Source organism: Coenobita brevimanus, chromosome 102, assembly GCF_032717465.1.
Source record: "Coenobita brevimanus isolate Jiangsu-jjx chromosome 102, ASM3271746v2, whole genome shotgun sequence".
Classification (NCBI taxonomy): Eukaryota; Metazoa; Arthropoda; class Malacostraca; order Decapoda; family Coenobitidae; genus Coenobita; species Coenobita brevimanus.
The window spans coordinates 19,716,327-19,730,075 of NC_137055.1; positions in this window are offsets into that span (position 1 = coordinate 19,716,327).

The following is a 13,749-nucleotide window of genomic DNA, read 5'->3' on the forward strand; positions in this document are numbered from 1 at the left end:
TTAGGAACATAAACCTTAAGTAGGAAAGTTTGATTTAGAAGAGGCTAAATATTAACAAAATTTTTTCCCTTTACCCGCAATACATACTAATGTAGGGGACTCAGCCCAGGGAGGACACATACCGTGGTTTAATTGTCTCTACTAAGAGCTGAAGTTTTGTTGTTATTGCTGCGGCCTCTACCATTACTTCCACCATCACCAATGCCATAACCATTACCATATTCCCGCACTCATCACACCAGTTTTTATGGCGTACTCAATAAGAGAGAATGTGATTGATGAATATTGGGGAAAAAGGTATTTGACGAGGGAGAAGATCGTATGCTTACATGGTATTGGCCTAAATATAAGTATAAATAAATATAAACACACACACACACACACACACACACACACACACACACACACACACACACACACACACACACTTCCGTTCCAAGACCTTTAAGAAGCATGCCACCCAGCAGTTTATAAAGCAAAACAATTTATTGTATATGATTATGAGCTTTGTTAGAGAGAGAGAGAGAGAGAGAGAGAATATAGTGGGGAACATTTATGTAACAGTAATTATTGGTATGAACGAATGCTGTGCATATTTTCCTAGAAAGAATGCGGTATCTTCTTAGAAATAATGCGGCATCTTTACAGAGATTCTCTTGTAGGATTTATAGTGAACTAAATTGTACGACCGAGTTTAATGACAATGTTAGAACGATAAAAAATAAAAGAAACTGAGATATCACTGAGTGGGTTAAAATGTGAGGATGGATACAAAACAATTATATATTGCAAGAAAGAATAGGACAGCAAATAAGAAATAACGAGAGAAAAATGTGAAAAAAATTGTTGCCCGGGTAAACGATTTATGAGGGATGTTACGAGCGGGCTCAATGTTCGTGTATGTTTGCTTACTTTGCCATAAACTCCTATATGGCGCTCCTCGCAAATTCAGTTTTGACCAAATACGATATTGCGAGAAAACATGGTGTCTCTCCCCATTTCCATTTCAATTTGCATGAGAAATGTGTTTACAAATTATTATGTGCGTTCATAATAAGTTGTGAACATGGAATACAGTTAGGCAGTCCAATATTCATGGCAAAAAAGCTGTGTATTTCAAATATATTTTTGGTAATAACAGTTAGGGACCTGCATATAGTATTCACTACTGCTGGTTATATTCTGAAGGAAATTTTAAAACCTTGCAAAAAATCTGTATCTGCCAGTCTTGAAAACGAAAAGGGATATCATTCTTTGGTGGTTTTCTATGCATTTTTCGTCCGATATAGGTAAGAATTTTTCATATGTTGCGTTATGGTGCAGATGTCTGATTATCCGTTTCGTTGGGATTGGGAAATTTGGAAGACTTTAGTAAAGTTTGACTGAATGCTTAAAGACTCATGCTGTTGATAGGCATTAATTCTAAGTTTTCCTTCTCATGGAAAGAGTGTAGTTGCTGTTGTTGTTGTGGTGGTGGTGGTCCCAGACCAATATGGAATTAAGCTGACCTTCAGCAGTAGTCATCCAGCTTTCCGAGGATAGAGAGGAAGGAGAAGGAAGGGACGTTTGAATGTGAATATTATCTAAAATACGTATGAATTAACTGTTCTGTACAAGAGGAAGCAGACCGTCCTGTTATATTGGTACCACCACGTGAAGGCATTCCTTTTAAGCACAGAATTTAAGACAGAAACCTGATATATGGCAAAAATGGAACTAAAACTAAGGACAAAGACGATTCATATAACCCAGGTGCCTTAACGGCGGACGTTCCCCACAATTCCGCTGAAAAAATACTCGCCTACACCCACACACTCCCCGCTGAAAGGGCCAATTTTTCACCAGACATGAAGGGGAAAAAATCCATTTCTCTTCAGGCTGCGTTTCCAGTCTGGCTGTTGACGTCATATATTGAGGCTTTAAATCATGCTCTACGTTTTGGTTTTCAGTTAGCCGACTCTGGACATTGGCCGGAAAGCTTGTCAATTCATGCCTTGAACTAAACTGAGGAATTGAAGTGGAAATGAGACGGCTATGATTTATATTACTCGGCAATGTTAGGGTTTAGAAAATGTAAATGTCTGCCTTCATGACACTCGTGTATTTTATAGGTATTTGTCTTTGTGGTGTGGATGTGGATGTGATAGGAAGCGTTATGAGGAACATACTGAGGTGGTTTGGCCATGTGGAGAGGATGGAGGGTGAAAGACTGACGAAGAGAGTGTATGTGAGTGAGGTGGAGGGGGGAAGAGGGAGGGGGAGGCCGAGAATGAGATGGAGGGATGGGGTGGAGAGGTATATGAGTGAGGAGGGTGTGAGTTGGGAGCAGGGCAGAGAAATGGCGGGGGACAGGGCGACTTGGAGGTGATTTGTTTGTGGCCACCCCAAACGGGATTGAGGCGTCTGGCAATAGATAGATAGATATGTCTTTTTTTTTTTTTTATTCAGTAATTACCCTATCTTCATTCATTCATCCATCATCATCATCATCGACATCATCCATCGCCCACACTCAACATCAACAATCGACATGATGACACATATATAATTGGGTGACTACACTGCCTGGTCATACAGATGTCCCTCAATTCCCTCCCTATCCCCATAAAAGGAGGATACTGGAGTGTAGGAGAAAGGCAACTTGCCAGCAGTCCACTGGGCTCAGACTGAGATGAGCTAAGTTACAGCTGCTTCTACTTCTACTACATTTACTATTCGAAGTACGTTTATTCTCATTTTTCCCCTCGAGGATCTGAGTTGGACTTCTGTTTCACAGATGCACCTTAATTTTTGCCCTGATAGTGCGATTAATTATTGCTCTGTGGTCTGTGTTTTGGTGAATTTGGTCGTTCTCCCAGCTTTCTCTTCTCTCTCAGTGTGCTGCTTCTTTCAGCTGGCGCTTTTTTTCAGATTTTTCCTTCTTTTGTCCGTGTGTGTGTGTGTGCTTGCCATCTACAATGCCAAACTTTGCCATGGTATCCATACAGTTTACTGGTTTATACCAAAAATAAACTGCCCTTATACTGGAAGGCTGATTGATTGCAGCTACATGATTTTTGAAATCCGGCACTCCGCTGACGTAATATAAGATTAATCTTGCTGCCACAAGACGACTATATTCAACTAAGGAGAGACTTTGTGAAATGAAATAATAAAACGCAGCGCTGGTTAACCTCCTCCCCTACATGAGTGTGGTGTTTGTGTAGTCTGTAGCAAATCGGCCCCCGAACCAACAGGTACTATAAGTCTCACCAATCTAAAACCAAGGTTTGGGTGGGGTCTGGCGCTGGGTGCAGCCATGCCATACTTCTTAAACGACAGATGAGTAGACTCTGTTATATATGTAATAGGCATCACAGATAGGTACACACATACTAATACAATATAAACGTAAGTATTCTAGCATATCAAAGGAAGGTAAACTTGTAATGCATGTGGCTCTTGTACATCAATAAAGAGACGTGGCATACATATTTTACAGTGGTGCTGAAAAAAATGTAGTTACTTTTACCGACTTTCACGGTAGTTCTAAGTTGGGTAAGTAATGTAACAATTACGTTTATAGTATAATTTGAAGGAATCAGTAGAACATACGCTATTTTCTTAACAGAAATAAATAAGTTAAAACACTCACGAGCGGCAACATCCAGGCCCATACTGGGAGTTAATCCATTGGAGGGAGATTAAGCTTCTGTCACGTGCTTCCACTGTTCACTTTGTTATATATATAACTTAAATTATATTTATAACTTAAATTAGTTTGTCTTTACACACACACACACACACACACACACACACACAGAAGTGGGTGAAGTCATGTCAGGCCAGGTGGCGAGGTGTGAGCGGACGAACTCTAACGGTGTCAGGTCAGCCACTACCCAATTAGAGTATAGGAAACAAGGCACCGCTGTACGCCGGGAAATCCCCGGCTGGACTCCACCCAAACCTTGGTTTTAGATTGGTGAGACTCGCTTCCAGGTTCGACGATGAGAAATTTGGCAGAGTTATTTGATCTCAGTCGATATCCAAGTAGCACTGAAACGGGGAAATGAGTCTTGTAATTATACTCTTTTCACCTTAATTTGGCCCAGATATTCATCCACCTGCAACTAATTTTACATACCTCACTGGCAGAAAACAGGAATACTACGGCTCGTTATCCTTTCCATAGAACTCCTTCTTGACTAGCACCGTATTCCAGTGTTACTTTGTTACAGCTCAATATTCTAGATGGAGCAATGGTAATGTTGGGCCAAGTTATAGTACTTCAGCAAGCTGCATTGTGCTAATCAGGGATATTGTTTGATGGTTTATTTCCTCCTAGTTACTCGTTTGTAGTTTTAAAGAGCCTAATTCAATGTATTTTTATCACTGTAAATTTATTTGTTAGAAAAGTTAGATGTATTTAGTGCCATTATTTATGTACAATTTTCTTTGTTTTATTGCTTTGTACTTTCGGTGTTCTGTGTTTATCTTTACCTCAGTGTTGATCTAAAGCCGCCCCCCCCCCACACACACACAATACAGCCACTCTGCCAATTGATGTCCGACATCAGATAATTAGCAAGTCGCAAAATTAACTTAATATTATCGCATCTGCTTTCTGTAATGTAATTCCTAATGTAAATGGAATGGTAGGCTACTAAAGGCTGTTATAGGAATATTAATTTCATGATTAAGTTCAGTATACTGTATGTGCCCTCTCTCTCTCTCTCTCTCTCTTAGGCAAGACAATTTATTCCAACACGTAATTATGTGTGTGTGTGACAACAGTTCTTATAACATTTCACCTCCTTTGTTTTTCACTGATATCTACAGATTACGGTAATACTGCTAAACTAAGAGGCTTGGTATGTCTCTCTGCCCAAAGTTGATTCTCTTTAATACGATGCGTCGGGGTGGAAAGTGACGGACATACCTCAAGTGTAGAGCAGACGTAGTGGTACCGAAGGCCAACTTTTTTCACTCACTGTGCGTGTTCATAAATAAAGCCTACAGAGATGCAATGATATGGTCGTATAACGCTTAATATACTAAGTAAAAACATGTTCCGAAATTCCGCTCATATACTGCACTAGAGAGGGTCTTCTGCAGGTCATATTAGGTTACATGAAGTTATGTTACATCCACCGTGTTTATTGTTACAACACCGTGAAATGATGATGGCGATGTGATAGAATTACTTGTGAACGAGAGAGAGAGAGAGAGAGAGAGAGAGAGAGAGAGAGAGAGAGAGAGAGATGCGGGAAGGGGGAGGGAGCGGGGGATAAGGATAGAACGAGAGAATGGGGGGGGAGGTTATATTTAAGCAGCGACTTTGACTAGGGTTGTGTACATGATCTGTATAATCCTTCCCTTATCCCCAGTGCTGTTGGCAATAATGGAAGCGTTAACTTGAAGGATTTGTGTACGTGATGGAGCAAAATGGGAAACTCTGGGCCCGCGATCAGGGTGAATGGTGGGTGAGCATAGGATGGGACTGAGAGTCGAAATATGGGTGGTATGTCCATTGCACCTTTTCCTTAGCTACTTAGCCTGCTGCAGGATATGCTTGAAATAGAACCTGGTATGGCGGGCAAGCGCAGGATGAGAGTGAAAGTCGTAATCTGGAAGGCATAACTGTAGCACCTTCTCTTTAGCTACTTATTCTTCTACAGAGCTTGTTTGAGATGGAATCTGGTAACGTGTGGAAGACTTCATTTGGGAATAAAGTTAACTCTCCGCTTAATAAAATTGACTGGGGTTAGCCAGACTAGCAAACTATATTATACCGACCTTGGTAGTTACTGGTACCGATAATGACACTTATCAGCCTGGCATCAAGCACTCTGGTCTGAATAAAACAAAAATTAAGAGAACATTTTTGAGGTGACTATGGAGGGGCTAAGTACCAGGATGCACAGGCGCATTTACAATCAATTCCCTGTCGTAATCCATATATACTTGCAGGAAGGACAAGGAGGCTGTCAAACCTTCCTCTGATACCTGTTTTAAATTCATTAATAGAAATTGGTTGCGAGGTAAGAAATTACATCAGGTTATAAAGGTTTTCTGCAGGGCAATCGGGGAGAGAAGTGCAAAATCATTCATTATCTAGTTCTTCCTGCAAAAATTCATGTAAATTAAGACAAGCAGTTTATAGTAAATATGAGAATCGGACTCCAAACTCCTGTCACTTACCTACATCCCAATATAATCGTTTGGTTTCAGCCTAAATTAATATTGTAAAACTGACGCCGTATTCTCCATGACCCGTTTTCCCGTCAGTACAGGAAGCTCCCTAATACCTTTTCCTCAGCGATATATTTTGTTTATCCCAGCTTCCTGTCCTTTTTTTCTTTTTTTTTTGTTAAAGTCTTTTACTGTCATCCCATTTTACAAAAAAAACAATAAAAAGGATTGTAATTAGCCATATTTAAAAATGATCACTAAGTAAGAGGTGTTCGGGAGCCTTAACAGACGAGAATGTGGAAACTTATAGAGCAGTGTAGATTCCTTTAAAATGCATATATTATTAATAGCTTATATACGGTGAACTGTATTCACATTTTCATCTTGCATACATCCAGACTATTCCATTCAACTTAAGAGAGATTTTTCGTCCTGAACGGGCTTATGAGGATTATGTGCCACCCCTCCAGTTCGAAAAGTCTCCATTAAGCTGAATACAATTATTGGGATATAGCAAGGATGAAATGTAAAATCAGAAAACTGAGTGAAGTGCTCAACTGCCTCACTACAATTATGTATACTCTTGCTACTACCACATGATTTTGTTCAGCCTAGGAGAGACTTTTTGAACTGGAAGGGTGAAATGTAGCCTTCAATAACCATTCGCAAACAGACGTCTCGCCTAAGCTGAAATAAAATCTGTGAAGCAGCAAGACTGTAACGCTACAATACGTCATCGGAGAGTAACAGACTTTTCCTGGAGGTGTGGTGGTTAGAAAAATGACTTGCTGTGAGTTCGATTTCAGGCAAGGACAGGGAATTAAAAGAGATCTGATTATAGTGTTTTTACCCTAACGTGGCCAGAATTGTCATCTTTCCATGCAAGAGGGGAAAAATACCAGTTTCTTCCCGAACCATTGTAATTACATTGATTCGAGTACTTTTACAATGTCTAAATTTACCACAGTAGAAGAACTGAAAGTTCAGGCTGAATGCATCGGACTGACAGGAATGGATATAGGCCAGTATGTCCTCCGACAACAAGCCTATGAATGCGAGGAACGTGCAAAGGAAGAAGAAGAACAGGAGTGACAGCGAGAACGAGAAGAATGTGAGAGAGTAAATTACCCAATATGGCAAGTGAAGAGCGTATCCAACTAGCTCAGTTGAACACCGAAGGTTAGCAGCTAGTTGCTCTTCCCAGCGATGAGGTCAGCAAGCCTAAACTACCCAGTTATCAAGATGGCGATGACAAGGCTACTTATCTCCGTCGTTTCCAGAAGGTGGCAGATCTCCTCGGGTTGGACAAGGAAAGTTATGCCTTAACCCCCAGCCACTGAGGAACGTGATATGCAGTCGCGATTTAAGTAGACAGAAGCTGCTGGGTGAAGGCATATGCCACAAGTGCATTCCTACCATTCCTTGAGCTGGCTCATGCTTGACCTCACCACCAAAATGTACGGAAAGTTCTTGTCAGTGCACGGAAGGGTGCATCAGTCTGTCCCATGACTTGGCCAGGCGTAGAACGATGTCTTCAGGTTACTTCTTGTCTGATTCCATTCCTACATCATGCAGACCTCTTGCCTCATCCACCCCTACCAAGCCTCTGCCCTAAGATACTACAAAAGGGATAAGTGATAGTGCCATAGGGAGTGCCTTGGACACCACAATGTGTAATTTATCTAGTAATGGGGAAGTTATCTCGAGAGCAAAGCCAAAGTCGGGGCCATATGTACACACATGAAGACATCCCACTTCAATCACCAAAAGTTACTTATCTTCTTCACGTCCTTACTCATCGGCACGACCACCACCTGCAGTAGGAGTAGACTGTAGCACTGGTCAAGCAGGGCAGTACTCCCAAGGTGAATGGAATGCTGATGACAGGGAGAGCTGGAGCTCCCGTTTCATCAGCCCTCGGGACTAGCTCCCGACAATCCCCCTTTGCTGAACTTTTTCAGTGTCTCAGTAACACGGAGAGTAGGCCAGCATGCTCTCCAATACAAATTTCTCTAACTATCAACACCAAACTACAAGCTCAGTGCACACTACACTTCCTTTTACAAAATTCAACAATCATGGCATCTTTACACACAGCCTTGGAGTCCCCAGGGGGAGGAACCATAAATGCCCCCACCTTCCGCCCCTCTCCCCCGGTGACGACTCGAGTTGCCTGGAACCACTGTCTGACTTACTTCTTCATTTCTGCAACATTCGTGACCTTTCCTCCAATTTTTGCTCTGTTGAGCACCACCTCTCCTCCTCTAAACCTCACCTTCTTTTCCTAACTGAGACTCAGCTCTCTGCGGTAACTGACAGCAAACCCCTTTCTGTATCCTCCTACTTTCTCTATACTCATTTCAAAGCCAAAGGTGGATGTTGTGTATATATACGCAACGACTTATCTTGCTCTCATGTTCCTGAACTTGATTATTCTAAATTCTCTACACTCTGGCTTTGGCTTTCCTGTGACTCTCTGACTAAATATATCTGTACTGTTTACTTATCTCTTAATTCTACTGACTATCAAAAATTCTTCGACTATCTCACTTCTACGATGGAACACATTCTATCCATTTCTCCTTTCCCTGAAATCTCCATTCTAGGAGATTTCAATGTTCACCCCGACCTTTGGCTCTCCTGTCCTTTCACTGATCCACCTGGTGAACAAGCCTACACCTTTTCTATCCTCAATGACCTACAGCAGCTTGTACAGCACCCTACCCATATACCTGACCGCCTTGGAGAGAGCTTCAACATACTTGACCTCTTCCTTACAACTAATCCTTCTGCTTACACAGTTAATCTTTTCTCTCTGTTGGGCTCCTCTGATCACAACCTTATCACCTTAACCTGTCCTGTCGCTCCGGTGCGGCCTTTGAACCTTCCAAAGAAACGTTGTCTGTGGCACTTTGGAACTGCGGACTGGGAGGCCCTCAGGCAGTACTTCTTTGATTTTCCCAGGAATGATTATTGCTTCCATGGCCGGGAGCCATCTGAGTGTGCCTTGCGCATTACGGAGGTTATTCTCTCGGGCATGAAAGCATACATTCCTTTCTCATATCCTTTGACTAATACACGAAAGCCTTGGTTTAATCACGCTTTTTCTAATGCTGTCCGCAACAAGGAGAGGGCCTATAAAAGGTACCGGAGCCAACCCGCCCCTGAATCACATCTTTTATACGTTTCTGCCCGGAATCATGCTAAGTCTGTTCTTCGCGCTGCTGTAAATAATTTCCTCCATACTAAATGCTCTTAACTCTCTAACTCAAATTCTTCTTCCTCCTTCTGGCACGTTGCCAAAAACCTTTCTAACAACTTTACCTCATCATCCTTCCCTCCTCTTTTCTACTCTGATGGCTCTGTAGCGATTTCTTCTACTGATAAAGAAGATCTCTTCGCTCAGACTTTCTCCTCCAATTCCACCTTAGACGATTCCGGTGCTGTTCCTCCATCACTTCCCCCCTCTGACTTCCTCATGGCTGACATTAAAATTTCTTCAGCTGATGTATTTTCTGCCATCACAGGCCTCAATATTAACAAGGTATATGGGCCTGACGGAGTCCCTCCTGTTGTTCTCAAGAACTGTGCTTCTGTGCTTACACCCTGCCTAGGCAAGCTCTTTTGCCTTTATCTATCAACTTGTACCTTTCCTTTTTGCTGGAAGTTTGCTCTCATTCAGCCAGTCCCAAAGAAGGGTGACCATTCCCAACCCTCTAACTATCGTCCAATTGCTTTAACATCCTGTATCTCAAAATTTTTCGAGTCAGTTCTTAATAGAAAAATTTTAAAGCATCATTCCTATCACAACCTTCTTTCTGATCGACAGTATGGGTTCCGTCAGGGACGCTACACTAGCGATCTTCTCACCTACCTTTCAGACTCCTGGTCATCTTCCTTTCGGGACTTTGGTGAAAGCTTTGCTATTGCACTTGACATCCCAAAGACTTTCGATCGAATCTGGGATAAATCTTTAATTTCCAAACTGCACTCTTACGGTTTCTATCCTTCTATCTGTGCCTTCATCTCTAGCTTCCTTTCCGGTCGTTCTATAGCTGCTGTTGCAGACAGCCATCGTTCTTCTCCTAGATCTATCAACAGTGGTGTTCCTCAGGGCTCTGTCCTATCACTAACTCTCTTCCTTTTATTCATCAATGACCTTCTAAGCTGTACATCTAACCCTATCCACTCATATGCTGATGACTCCACCCTTTACCTTTCCATTCGGTTCCCGCAACGTCCATCTCAGCAGTTACTTCAACAAACAAGGGATGAGGCTATGGCACACCTAATGTCTGACTTGGCTCGTATCTCTGACTGGGGTAAAATTAATCTTGTTTTTAATGCATCAAAGACTCAGTTCCTACACGTGTCGACCCGACAAAGTCTTCCACAGGTGTACCCACTAATGTTTAATAATATTCAGCTTGGTCCTGCATCATCCTTGAACATGCTTGGGGTTTCATTTGCTCGGGACTTGTCTTGGAGGGATCATATTGCATCTCTTGTAAAATCTGCTTCCAAGAGATTGGGTGTGCTAAGCCAACTCCGTTCCTTCTTTGCCTCTGCACAATTGTTGACTCTAAACATAGGTTTTATCCGCCCCTATGTGGAGTGCAGCTCTCATGTGTGGTGAGGTTCCCCACATACAGCTCTTCTCAATAGGGTGGAGTCAAAGGGGGTTAACTCTGACTCCCTTCAACCTCTGTCTCTTCATCAGAGAAATTACCAATATGCCGGGAATCGAACCCAGGACTCTCAGGTGAGAGCCAGGCAGCATACCACTACACCACGACCAGGTAAAAGTTAACTCATGTTGTCACAATCTTGTAACCAACGTCCCTCCGCCCCCACTGTGGGCCTGAAGAGGGTGAGTTAACCCCCTGGCACTCGGGCAAGTAGATGCTTTTAATCTCTTCATTCTGACTTGCCATAAGTGATTGGGATAGATTAAAAGCTTCTACTTGTCCGAGTGCCAGGAGGTTAACTCACCCTCTTCAGGCCCACAGTGGGGGGCGGAGGGACGTTGGTTACAAGATTGTGACAATGTGAAGTAACTTTTACCTGGTCGTGGTGTAGTGGTATGCTGCCTGGCTTTCACCTGAGAGTCCTGGGTTCGATTCCCGGCATATTGGTAATTTCTCTGATGATTTTTCCTGTGTAAAAATACAGGTTCTCTCTTCATTCTGACTTGCCGTAAGTGCTTGGGATAGATTAACAGCATCTACTTGCCCGAGTACCAGGGGGTTAACTCACCCAGGCCCACAGTGGGGGACGGTGGGACGTTGGTTACAAGATTGTGACAACGTGAGTTAACTTTTACCTGGTCGTGGTGTAGTGGTATGCTGCCTGGCTCTCACCTGAGAGTCCTGGGCTCGATTCCCGGCATATTTTGTAATTTCTCTGATGATTTTTCCTGTGTAAAAATACAGGTTCTCTCTTCACTCTATCTCTTCGCCGCACTGTTGTATCTTTATCTTTTTTCTATCACTACTTCAATGGTCACTGCTCCTCTGAATTCTCTGCATGCATTCCTCCACCTCTACGACGGGAGTGTAGCACCCGTCAAGCAGCAAACTCTCATTCCTTTTCTGTCCAAGTATCTAATGCAAGAGTTAACCGTTACTCTCAGTCCTTCATTTATGCAACAGGTCAATTCTGGAACTGTCTCCCTCTGTCTGTATTTCCTGCTTCCTATGATCTCCAGTCTTTCAAACGCAGTGTGTCCAGGCATCTCGAAATAATTGGATCTTGAATTTGGCTCTTTATTGTATTTTGTTTCTCTGTAGGAGGGAACAGGTATTGCAGGCTCGTGGCCTTTGGTTCCTTCTTCCTCACATAAAAAAAACCTGGGGATGGCTTCATTCACAAGAAATGGTGAGTAATATGGTCTTTAATTTGTTTCCATAACTGCTATTCTTCCTGTGATATTAAGGTTTGAAAACAAGCAGTTTTGGGAAAATTGCCCATACTGAGAGGACTACTGCAGTATAAATAGCTCAGCATCTAGGTGTAAAGATTGGGAGGCTTGCTTTCTGGTAAGATGACCAAAATGTATGCCAGTTTTGACGTAGAGATAATTAGTGATTACCTCTCATAAAAAAAAGAAAAGGCTCTTTTGACAGGTTTTGATGGGAACCCAGACAGTTATAGATTGGATTTCAGACAAGCCAGGATTCAGCCAAAAGAGAGCTTCCAACAGCTCGTCTTCACCCTTAGATTTCTATTTGGCTTTTGATATATATCTACAGGCATGCCCGGGTCATTTGAAGCACTGCATGAATTCACAATCCTTGATCAATTTCTCTCCTCTCTAGCTCCAGAATTACCCCCCTTCTTCAAAGATCAACGAGCTGAGACTCGCAAGGAGGCAGGAGAAGTAGCCAATGTGTGGGTGGCCAATTGGAAAACTTACCCCCGCCATAGGTTTTCGTCTAAAGCTGCCAAAACAGCATGTCCTCCTATCACCAGGACAAAGCAACACAACCAGCCCCATCTATTTCTTCTGCTCCTCATAGTCAGAGTGGAAACTTAACAGTTAGTAAGTGCTACAGCTGTAGAGAAGGACATTTCAGGTCCCAGTGCCCTCGGAACCCACAAGCTTTTAATGACAAGAGAGAAGTCCAGCCAAGCAACAGGAGGTAGGATTCTATTTAAGTGACAAAAGTGTTTCCACCTCCTCCGTTACAGGCACTGTTAACGGCTCCTGAACCTTATCAGTCATCAGGGACATGGGCTGCTCCTGTGTGCTAGTATTGTCGGAAGTACTACCTGATATCAACGTTACTGCCTGCTGTAAGGAAAGAAGTCTCTGATTACCTGGCCAGAGTTACTTACTTACCTTCTGTCCAGTGTTACCTCCGGTGTCCCTATTACACTGGGTGGGCAGATGGTATTTGCACACCAATCAAATTTGCTAATGTCTAGGTAGGGAACATACCAGGTGTGGTGAACCCTAAACAACTTGAACACCCCTTACAACATTTAATGAGTCTTCCTTACCAGCAGATAGAAGAACAACTACTACTACTCCTGATGTTCAACCCCACTGTTCAACAACCCCGACTGCTGAAAGTAGCCTGCTGACCTCTCAAGCTTCATCTCCCACCCTGGAACCAGTCCAAACAACTAGGGTTGGAGCAATTACATTGCAAAAATTTAATTACAATTACTTTCTTTGTTTTAAAATTACAATTATATGACAGATACATTTGGGAATAGCAATAACATTACAGTTACAATTACTGCAAAACAAAATCAATTATAATTACAATTATGATTACAAATTCCCGAATTTGGAAAAAAAAAATTGTTATGGTTAGGAAAAAATACAAAATTTGGCACTGTAAGGTTGCCCTTCATCTACAGTGGCACAAACTAATTTGAAAACAAAAGTCAAGATTTCATTTTAATACAAGTTGCAAACAGTAACTAAAGAGCCTGTAGTTTTTCAAACAATTCACAAATTGCACTTAACAAAGCGTTAAGAGAAACACATAGAAGTGGTTTGGCACGTGGAGAGGATGGAGAGTGAGAGACTGACGAGGAGAGTGTATGTGAGTGAAATGGAAGGGGAAG